Source organism: Sturnira hondurensis, unplaced genomic scaffold, assembly GCF_014824575.4.
Source record: "Sturnira hondurensis isolate 20B ecotype Veracruz unplaced genomic scaffold, ASM1482457v3 Scaffold0021354, whole genome shotgun sequence".
In the NCBI taxonomy this organism is placed as follows: Eukaryota; Metazoa; Chordata; class Mammalia; order Chiroptera; family Phyllostomidae; genus Sturnira; species Sturnira hondurensis.
The window spans coordinates 2,736,969-2,747,680 of NW_028093985.1; the positions used below are offsets into that span (position 1 = coordinate 2,736,969).

Here is a 10,712-nt window from a genome sequence, read left to right on the forward strand (position 1 = left end):
TCTGATCTTACATCTAGGCCTTTAATCCATTTGGATTTTATTTTTGTATGTGGTATAAGAATGTGATCCAGTTAGTATTTTTTACTCTTTTGTATGTAGCTGCCCAGTTTTCCATTTATTGAAGACACTGTCTTTTACCCCATTATATATTCTTGTCTCCTTTGTCATAGATTAACTGACCATATAATCGTGGGTTTATTTCTGGGCTGTCTATTCTGTTTCATGGATCTATGTGTCTGTTTTTGTGCCAATCCATACTGTTTTGATTACTATGGCTTTGCAGTATGGTTTAAAATCATGGAGCATGATGCCTCCATCTGTGTTTCCTTTCTCGAGATTGCTTGGCTCAGTATCTCCCAAGTTTGGCCATCAGAGAGGGGCAGGGTCAAAGGATAACTTGAGAGTGTTTTATACATCCCCCTCAGTAATCTCCATAGCTACAACCTCCCTCAGACATCACCCAAAACATATAAATTGAATAAATGCAGTGTCTTACTACAAACACTGAGAATCAGGTAGTAGTATCACAATAATGTCAGACCCCTAAAATGTCAATGTGCTTCTCTTATAATACACAAATGGAAAACTGGATATTTTTCTTTTTTTAAATTTTAAAAATTATTTATCTATTTTTAGAGAGAGAGGTAGGGAGAATGAAAGAGAGGGAGAGAAACATCAGTGTGTGTGAGAAACATCAATTGATTGATTGCCTCTTGCAGACTCCCAGCAGGGGAACTGGCCTGCAACCACACAAGTGCCCCAACTGGGAATGGAACCACCAGCCTTTTTGTTTGCAGGAAGATGCCCAACCCAGTAAGCCACACCAGTCAGGGCTGAATATTTTTCTTTACTCTCTTTTATTTTATTTTATTTATTTATTTTTAGGCAGAGGGGAAGGGAGGGAAAAAGAAAGGGAGAGAAACATCAATGTGTGGTTGCCTCTTGTGCACCCCCAACCAGTGACCTGGCCTGCAACCCAGACATGTGTCCAGTGGGAATCGAACTGGCAACCCTTTAATTTGCAAGCCGGTGCTCAACCCACTGGGTCATACCAGCCAGGGTTCTGGATATTTTTCATTGAATTATCTGGAAACTTGCTTCTTAACATCATTTTGTGTAAATATGTGTAACCTCTGTTCATAGGGCACTTAAATCATTCCTGATAGGGGCCTTACTACTGACATATTCTTCTTTTTTAAATCAATATCAGGAGCTTTATGACCACTTAGAGCTCAGAGTTATATACACCTAAGGTTTGAGATGAGCAAGCCAGCACTAAGAAACCACAAAGGAATGATACCAATGCATGCACACAGTTGGATTCCCAAGGAGGCAGTATTTAGTCACTCATACCCATGTCTTCTTCATGATGATCATGCCCGTTCACTTGGGATTCTCCTGGCGCATCACCGGGTCCCTTTTCCTCTGAACATTCTTCTGTGTTAGGGGAACCTGGTTCTGTTGGTTTCTTCTCCTCTTCTTTCTCTTTCTCGCTGTCACACCCCTGATCCTCTTCGTCACAATCCCCCCACGTAATCTGCTTTGCTTTTACATCCTCATCACGCTTGGATTTTTTTCTATTCCTTACCCTTACTTTTTTTCTTCTTCCTTGTTGATCATTCTCTTTCGTGTCTGCCTCTTCCTTTGTCTTTCTCTTTCTTCTCCTTTTTATGCCTCCTAGGGGAGGGTGAGCCAGACAATTTTCTTTCCAGAGACCTAGGCTTTTTAGGAGGTCTTGCGCCACTCCTGCTTCTTCATTGCAAGCTCCCTCTGTTTGCGCTTCTGGGCCTTCTGGCTGTGCCATAATTTTTTGGTGGTGTTTTGGAATGTTTCTTTTCTTTGTCTTCTTTTTTTCTCTGTTTTTTTTTTGATGTGCTCTTGACATTCTACCTCTCTCTCTGGAATGAGATCTTCTCCATCTTGGACTTCTGGATCGTCACCTACTCTTTGACTTAGAATGTGAGATCTCCTTCTCAATCTGTTTCTTGATAATGATATATTCCTTATACCACAAAGTGTATAGAAAGAAGCCAGTTAGCCAGATTCACGGACCATAAGCTGAGAGAAACCCTATGATAAAGAACTTCTTTCTGTATTATTGATTTATGCTACAGATTCAATCCTATCCTCTATGCCTATTCCACTTGGTGTATCTTTCCAACATAATTCAGAATGCTTATAAGCTTTGCCCTTGCCCTATTTGAACTAGATTCTAAAAGTATACTTGGTCGTCCATATAATGCCCTGAAATACCTCCAATGTAGTTAATTCTCTGAATAAAAAGATGTCTTCTCAATGTCAAAATTAATAAAATTTCTTGTTTGATATCAGTTTAGCAAGGAACCTATTGGTTGACTGAATATGACTTTTCAATGCAAAGTCTTGCCTCTCTGTCTGAGGATGACGTGTTGTTGTACAGAATGGAAAGGCCACCTGGCCAGAGTGGCCCTGCTAGATACGGAAGAATGCTGGTGTGCTTACAGCAGTGGCGCTCGACATTGAACTACGTTGAATGCTGTCAAAATAAAAGCTTCTCCAACAAAACATCTCCTTCGGATGCAAGTCGAGTATCTCCCTGTCATCTCAGTGCTGTCTCCCCACAACAATGAATGGTTCTAACGTGGCCTTCCTTTGCCCCCAGAGTCCTCCCTGAGCAGTGGAAAGGATGTGGGCGACTCTTTCATGCAGGGTAAGTGACGTGTAATTTCAGAAATGAGATGGAAGCCCCTCTTCAAAAGACAGTGCAATTGTCTGTGAGCTTTCTTTTATTATAACACATCATTGCATTACTTCCTAATTACATATTGCCCAAGCCTTCTGTTTCATCTACTTGACAGAGAGCTCCTCAAGGGCATGAGCCGTGTGGGCCTTATTGATCTTTATATCCCCAATGGCCTGCACAGAGACTGCCACAAAACGAGCACTCGATAAATATTTGTTAAATGAATGAATGGAAAATTAAATGAATGGATACTGAAGGGAGGAAGGAAGTCGAGATCTGAATGCCTAGTTCTTCTGGGTGAAGAGGCCTGGCACACCCAAGAGGTGCTCTAGCGGCAGCATCTTTTGGTCGGACTGGTTATCACGGCCTGTCTGCACCACGGCGTGACAGGCGACTACTGGGATTTCCAGGTCTTAGGAACTTGCTCTCCCTGGATTTTCTGAAAAGTCGAACTAAAATTTATAGCCCATTCAATATTGAGCTTAGTTTTACTTTTTGTACTTTGATGTTTAACATCCCCTTCTTCCAGATACTAAATACTTTCTTTCTGATGTGATGATCTTTGTTAAATGAGCATTTCTCCTCTATTTATCTTCTCTGTCACTTTAAAAGACATCAGTACTTCCTGTATTTACTGCCCAATATTGTTCTAATTAAATTTCCCCTTTAGGATATATATATATATATATATATGTATATATGTATATACGTATATACATGTATGTATATATATATATATTTGTGTGTGTGTGTATATGTATTCTTTTGTTTCCTTTTTCTGTAATTTGTTGCCAAGGCCTCAGATATTAAGGCTGTCCTTGACCCCCAAATTTACATTCAGTTCCCACAGCCACTTTCTCAGCTCGCCTGCCTGCCAGTATCTTTAAAACATTCCTAGAATTGCTCCTTGCTGAGACAGAAACCCACGTGCACACCTTAATCTTGACTTAGCTCGACCGTTCCAATTTTTCCATATATGGTCCACATACACCCCTGTTGTCTGAAGGTCTACAGATGTAAATCCCGTCTGTTGCCCCTCAAAGGAGTGCATGCCTCACTTCCTTGCTTGTCCTTACCTCCTGTCATTTGGGACTTCCCTAGCCCAGATTCCTTCTTCAAATCCGGTGTCGCTCTTCAGGTTCTTTCATGAGAGCCAGTGATCACATGTGGAGACTTGGGTTTTGTTTTGTTTTTCCCCCGGCTCTTCTACTGACATGATAAAAAGCTGGAGACAAGGTATTGAACTTGACTCTCTCAGTAAGTATGAAGCAGGGATTTAAAATACTTGGCATTTATCCACTTTGGGGTGTAGTCTAAGGATGAATGAGTTTATAACCATAGTAAAGAATTTATTATTATGGATCTATTTTAGCAGTACTATAATTTTACTGATGATGTTAATGGAGCTCATAATAATACTGGAAAAATACATTAGCAGGCGTGGAAGCTCAGAAAGGCTCTGTTATTATGGTCTTTAAGAATCGTCTGCCTACTGTGCTCCCTACCTTCTCAAAACCCTACTGGACTTTTTTTTTTTAGTGAGTATCAAACTGCACAGCAACTAATTTTTCTCCTACCACTTTATGTGAGTTGGCTTTGTCCCAATGAGATTATAAGACCCTTGGAAATAAGGTTCTTGCTTGTTCTTTCCCCTGAACCCTCTGCAGCACCAGCTTTGGGACACCTCGTGCAAGTTCTCAACAATTTGGATGGACAACACTATTTTATCCTGATGATTTTCTTTATCATAGTGAATAAAGGATGGTGTATGACTTTAGTGAGACTGCAAAGCTGAACAGCTATTAAGTTCAAGCCCCCTTTATTGTATCTCTGGAGAATAAATTGCTCCAAGCACCCCACCCCAACCCCTGCAGCCCCTAAAACCCTGAACCCAGGTCCCAGCCATTCTGTATACTCAAGTGGAATGTTCCAAGAGAGATCCCTCCTCAGCCAGGCTCCTGCATGCAGGAGTGGACGCCACGCGGGGCATATTTCTTTTCTTTTCACCCAAGTTTCCTGACCACTTTCCTCTCCAGCCTTCCCACTTTGTAGGTCAACCCCTGAAAAAATGCCACATTTATCTGACACAAGGCACAATGACCCACCCCTCCCCCATCCACCTCCGCACCTGTATAGCCGCGTGGTCCCGCACCTCTTGTCTGCTGCGGAAGAGAAACAGAAATTCCTTTTATTCACAGAGTATCTGCTCTGGCTCCAGGATTCCTCTACTGGTCGCTTTACCAAGTCTGTGTGTGTGTGCCTGTGTGTAGTTCTTCCCAAATCTCCCTCCCCCTCCCCCTCTGCCTCCCACCCTCTTGCTCTTTCTCTCTCATGGAGGAGGGTCAGGTGTGGGGAAGTGATGTGCTGGTAACTGTGTAACATTTGTACCGCTCGCCGATCTTCACGGTGGTGTCAGAACCACCACGTCAGAGGTCAGGTTTGGAACGTGACATCCCGGAGCAGAGGTCAGATAAGGCACGTGCAATCCGGTCCAGCAAGCAGAGTGGAGCTGGCTCCGGTCTGAGGGACAGCGGCTAGCAGCTCAAAACTTTCTCCCAAAGTTTCTAGGAAACCAACTCATGCAAAGTAAGCATAAATTGAGCTTTTCATTTTTTAATTTTTTTGCATCTTTCTTTAAAATGTTGCCTAGAGTCCCTTGTTATATATACATGGAGGACCAACTGTTCACCCCAAGCAGACTATGCCACCCTCTGCCAAGGTCCATTACAGACGACAGGCTGACTCAGGCTGTGATGAGCATTTTTCTCCAGTTTCTTCAATGTAAATAAAGCATGAGGGGTAGTTTTAATGGAAGGCACTTCATAAAAAATAACTAGTACCTTCAGACTATTCCTGCAGATGACTTCCTGACAATCCCTGGAAGTGTGACTAGCCCATAAGCTAATTATCCTGTAAATTTCCTTTTCTCCCCCAGTGGGAAGGTGAGATCTAATTTGAAAGATTAAAATCTTTGCATGATTACAGTATATAGTAATTGTTAAGCTCTGTAGTTACATGCTCAATAGCTACTAAGTACAAAGAATTACAAGGTGATCTGTGCCTGTAAGATAAATTCCAAGAATTTTGCTTTTACAAAAGGCAAGGAAGTAGAGGTGGCAAAACAACAGATGTGCTGAGTGAAGCAACTGATCGTGAACTTCATGAAAGAGAAACTTGGGGGTCTTTCAATTCACAGACAGGACAAGTTGCAGAATGCCTTCCGGTGCAATTCTTAGGTTGTGCTAAACTTTATTTACATAAAAGCACTGCTCAAGTGGGTGAAGTTATCTCAGGAGCATTTAGCCTAAATTTTTGGAGGAGTTCCAAATGCCTGCTATTCTCACAGTCCGGAGACCAACCAAACCCTGTGTTCATCTCTTTCAAGCCCACAAAAAGCCAAGTCCGATCAATTCTAGAGCAATGATATGAGATTATATATGTAAAGATTTTTAAGAAAAAAATTATAAAGTTTTCAGGACTTACGTTTCCAACTCCACTACTATTTGGTTTTGTGCCAGCCATTCTTTCTCCACCTTAGTAGATCACACCGGAAAATTCACTCATTAAACAAATATTTGCCCAGCACCCAGTGCATACCAGGCTTCTGTTCTTGGCAGTGGGGACATGATGATAAATACAATAGACAAGGCCTTTGGCTCTCATGGACTCAGAGTCCAACAGGAAAGAAAGATTACCAATGATTACAAACGCAGGCACTACTTACAAGTCCTGTGAAAGAGAGAGGCAGCATACTCTGGAGTGTGTGGGGTCCCTCCTAATTTAGGAGTCAAGGAAAGCATCTATGAAGAAGTAATACTTAGTCTGAGACCTCAAGGCTGAGTAGACATTAATAGCTGGGGGGAGGGGGGGCAGCGGTGGGCAGGGCAGTCTTTTCTCCAGGCAAAGAGTGCAAAAGGAATTTCCAAAGCTATTGTCTTCTAGTGTCTTTCTCCCTCAAAACCATGAAGATCCCCAGCTCAGTCAGCTTGTTCTAGCTAAGATTTCTTTAATTTTTCTAGTTATAATGTTACTGGTATCTGCAGGTATAATTCTAAGAGAATAAGAAATATCAGACCTGATAAAACTGGGCCTTTATGTAGACAGGCAATACTAGAGTCACTAAAAATTAAAACTCAGAGTGGCCTGGGAGTGACATTCCAGCATTCTGTGGAGGTATCCAGGAGCCTGGCTTCCCTAGTCCGCCCAGGCCGAAAAAGGTGGACAGGGGCTGAGTCAAAGTGAATCTTTTTTTTCTTGTTTTTTTTTTAGAATCCTGATTTGAAATTGCCTTCATAATTATTTTCTGAATCTTTCTCATTCACGGTGCAAATGATATTACCCAGGCTGGTTACAATTCTTGGTCCCCTATTTTGACCTGACCTACTTGGAGAGGGCTTCCTGGAGAAAGCTTCTCTCATCTCTAGGGCTAGTAGACCGCCCTCATCAGTCCATGTTCCCCAGGCTCTGAGACAGAAATGCAAAGTAAAGGAGGAGGTGTGGGGTGATCGAACATTCCTGGAATAATCAGTCACAAGGCATCTAAAGCTGCCTGCTTCGATGGAGTCCAGCTTTACCTGCAGAGGCTGGTCCTGACTCGGGTCTCCATGAACTGGCAGGTCTCCATGAACTGGCGAGCCATGCACAACCAATGCCGCCGAATTTGAGGGCCCTACTTCTCAAATCTGCATTTGAAAGTCCATTTTGAGTCCTTACTTGAAATTCAAATACACAGAATTTATTCTATTAAAAAAAAAAAAACTAAGAAAAACATCCCTGGCTAGTGTGGCACAGGAGATTGGGTGCCAGCCTGTGAACCAAAGGGTCACCAGTTCAATTCCCAGTCAGGACACATGCCTGGGTTGCGGCCCAGTCCCCAGGAGGGGGTGTGTGAGAGGCAAATACACTTTGACGTTTCTCTCCCTCCCTTCCTCTTTCTGGAAATAAAGAAATAAAATCTTAAAAAAAACACTAAGGAAGAAGGTTGCATAAAAGCAAGATTAAACTGAAATTATTAAGGCAGCACCACATGAATCTAACGAGACTCTGTTCCAGCCCGCTGAGTGCACACAGTTCACGATGCTGCTTTTTCGGATGCGGTGCGAACGAGTCAAGTGGTCAAAAGCATTCCCCCAGGATTTAGAAAGTTTTCACACTGTGGTCCCTTGAGTACAGAATGACACTTCTGTCAATATACTTTTGTTCATAAATTTTTAAGATGCTCATTTTCTGAGGTAGAATCAGCAGGGGGACTGATTATTCACTTAAAAATTGGGCATCTCAGCAACCACGAACTAATGTCTTTAGCAGATCAATACTTTTTCTGTCTCACCACAAGAAGAAACCCAGCCCATCAGAAAAGTCATCAGCAGAAACATAAAAAGATAGGTGCCAACTGCTTCTGGCAGCCCCTTCCGGAGGGGACACAAGAGAACAGAGTGAAGTGTTCGCCATATGCTGGGAGATGAGTGGTGACGGAAAACGCCCCTAAACAGACGAGGACGAGACAAACACGTGTCTGTGTGGAGCTCAGCTGGGCGGACAGAAGGCATCCACCTCCCTGTCCGCGACTCTTGTAGATGCAAATGACTCCAAGGTGGACGCAGGCAGTCGTTTCTGGTCTCCCCGTTCCTCCCACAGGCCCGACCGTCACCGTGGCAGCAGCTTTGCTGTGTGAGCCCCCTTTTTAAAAAAATTTTGTATCTTTAATGAATTAGAAGTCTTTTTTATTTTTAATTTAATTATTTTAATTACTGTTTAAGTACAGTTTTCTGTCTTTTACTCCCATCCCAGCTTACCCCCCACCAGTGCTCCCCACCTCCCTTTCATTTCCACCCCCCTTAGTTTTTGTCCATGGGTCCTTTATACTTGTTCCTGTAAACCCTTCTTCCCCTTTCCCCTGAAATTCCCTCCCCTCTCCCTGTGAGCGCCCTTTAAGGTAAAATTTGAACATCTGAACTAGATATTCAAAATATTCTGTGCAAAGTAATTGATTTTCATTTTCCGAATTGGGGTGGCTGTTGTCTTGCATTTTGAATCAGCTCAGAAATCTTTTCCCCTTCTCTGGACCGCATTTCCTCGGTCCTGGGCCTGACCTTCCTCGTAGTCCCCGCTGGGCCACCGCGTCTGCCGTGTTTGGGGAGGCCCACTGTTTGGGTAGGAGGAACAGAATCACAAAGTCTGCCCCACAAAGGGTCCTGTCAGTCTTGTGAGAAAACAACCATGTCCTTTGCTTGTGTTTACACAGGTATGATAGATTCATTTTCCCCGAGAATTCACTGCCTTCTCCACAAATTCAGCTTTGCCCAAGCAAGAAGCAGTTGCGCAGACACAGTGGGCAATAAAAATCCTGCCGAATAGAGGGAGCCCAAGGTGCACGCAGCCCGTCCTGGATGTGAGTCGTGCGTGAGTCAGTCATCCATTAACCAGACTGTGGCTTTGGCAATCCGGTTGGGGTTCAAACGCAGGAGGGCAACCCCCCCAGGACGTGTGGGAGAGCCAGGGAGGCCCTCGTGCAAGGTGATGGGGTCCCAGGTGTGACTTTGGGTCTTGACCACGTGTACAGGCAGCCTTGGCTGTGCGGGCCCTCTCATTTGTACTGCTCTGTTGACTAGGAACCTCGCAGAGGTTGCCACATCACCTGCTTTAAAAACAGTGGTGTTTACACTAGAAGCAGAGAATTGACAACCCAGTTCTCAGAGGAAGGGTTATTACCCCCTGGGAAGGTATGGAAATCTGTGGCAGCACTTTTGATTGTTGCTCTGACTGGGAGGTGCTATTAGCATTTAGTGGGTGGGGTCAGAGGTTGTAAACACCCTGCAGAGTGCCGGCTATGGTCCCTGTGCTGAAGAATTTTCCCATGTTCTGCTCTGATTGCAAATGAATGTCCTAGTGTGTACGTGAAAAACTTGATAAAATTATTTGAGCCTTATATCTAACTGTATTTAACTTACAAAGTATTTTTTTCCCACAGCTTTAATGTACACTGAAATGTTCAAGAATGAAATCACTGTGTGTAAATACTTGTTTTGTTTGGCATTTTACTAAGAATCAACTTTCTGGTAAACCTCTGATGACAATGTAGCAGTCTGTACATGTAACAATCACATTCAACTACAGCTACATATGTCCAGCCCTCATTTCAAAACGCCAAATATGAAGAAAACATGTTGACAATATTCAGTTGAGTATTGTCTCCTCTTAACTCCAAACTAATTCCTTCTAAATAGTTATAAGTTTCAGACTACTTCATAATATCTTTTTGTTTAGTGATTCCAAACACACATATGCTTTTTTAAACAGTATTTTATTTATTTATTTTCAGAGAGAGGGTAAGGGAGGGAGAAAGAGAGGGAGAGAAACATCAATGTGGGTTGCCTTTCTCACATACCCTACTGGGGACCTGGCCTGCAACCCAGGCATGTGCCCTGACTGGGAATCAAACCAGTGATCCTTTGGTTCCCAGGCCTGCACTCAGTTCACTGAGCCATACCAGCCAAGGCAACATATGCTTTTATGATAAATTACTTTCCTGTTATTTTTCCCTCCTATTACAGTTTGTGCTGGACCCTGTGTGCCGCACCCAGACCCTCAATTCCGGGACCCCCAGGTGCTGGTGTGGTGACCACAGACAGCCCACAGCAGAGTGCCACCACCCTCTCCCAGCAGCCCGTCTGGTTTCAAAAGGACAGCCTGTTTCAAGGTTCGCCTCATGACTCCTCCCCAGGAGCTGCCCGCATCAACTAGCTGGCGGCAGGGATGAGGGGGGCTGATTGGGCACAGTTCTGCAGGACGACCCCAATGCCAGAGCTTCCTGTGGAATCTGTGGAGTCATTGGTAGGACTGCCTGAAAGCACAGCCCAGCCTCGCCCTGTGCCTAGTCCTGCCGCTCTCCCATGGGTGTGGATCCTGAGAGCATGCCCAGAATACTCTCTGTCCCCAACGCCATCTCAAGTTCTGTTTCCTAGTGAACCTGACACAATGAAGGCCTTAG

At 43.7% G+C, this 10,712-nt stretch overlaps 1 pseudogene; it reads right to left on the reverse strand.

Moving 5' to 3' along the window:
* Positions 1 to 1,339: 1,339 nt before the first annotated feature.
* On the reverse strand, positions 1,340 to 7,361 carry LOC118977431 (serine/arginine-rich splicing factor 11-like; annotated as a pseudogene).
* Between the last annotated feature and the right edge of the window lie 3,351 nt (positions 7,362 to 10,712).